At 33.2% G+C, this 397-nt stretch overlaps 1 protein-coding gene across 1 annotated transcript in view; it reads left to right on the forward strand.

Annotated features, from left to right (window-relative positions):
* LOC119593653 (neuralized-like protein 4) overlaps nt 1-397 on the forward strand; it is a 43,428-nt gene that overhangs the window by 2,450 nt on the left and 40,581 nt on the right.

Raw genomic sequence — 397 nt, forward strand, 5'->3', positions numbered from 1 at the left:
CCTTTCTCCCTTTTATTGATGCATGCTTCATTTTCTCCTAATCCTTTCTTTCCTCGCTCTCAGTTCCTCATACCCAATCTCTCTTTCCTACCTAGTCTTATTCTCTTCTCTCTCTGTTCTCATCCATTTTCACTCATGCATTGCTCCCCCCCCCCCCACAGTAATTATATTTTTTCATATTGAGGTCCACTCTGTAAATGCATCATAAACTTATTTTTAAGATTATTTCTTAGGTAAAAGTTATGGGATTTTTTATATGCAAAATGTGTAATGTGATGTGTAGTATTAAGTGAATATTGATAGTCATGATTGAAGCATGTTCTATCAGCTGCAGTATAATGTTTATTGATGATTTTAAATAATCTTTTAAGCTCAGCAACTTCAACTTATATATATA

Source organism: Penaeus monodon, chromosome 32 (genome assembly GCF_015228065.2).
Source record: "Penaeus monodon isolate SGIC_2016 chromosome 32, NSTDA_Pmon_1, whole genome shotgun sequence".
NCBI lineage: Eukaryota > Metazoa > Arthropoda > Malacostraca > Decapoda > Penaeidae > Penaeus > Penaeus monodon.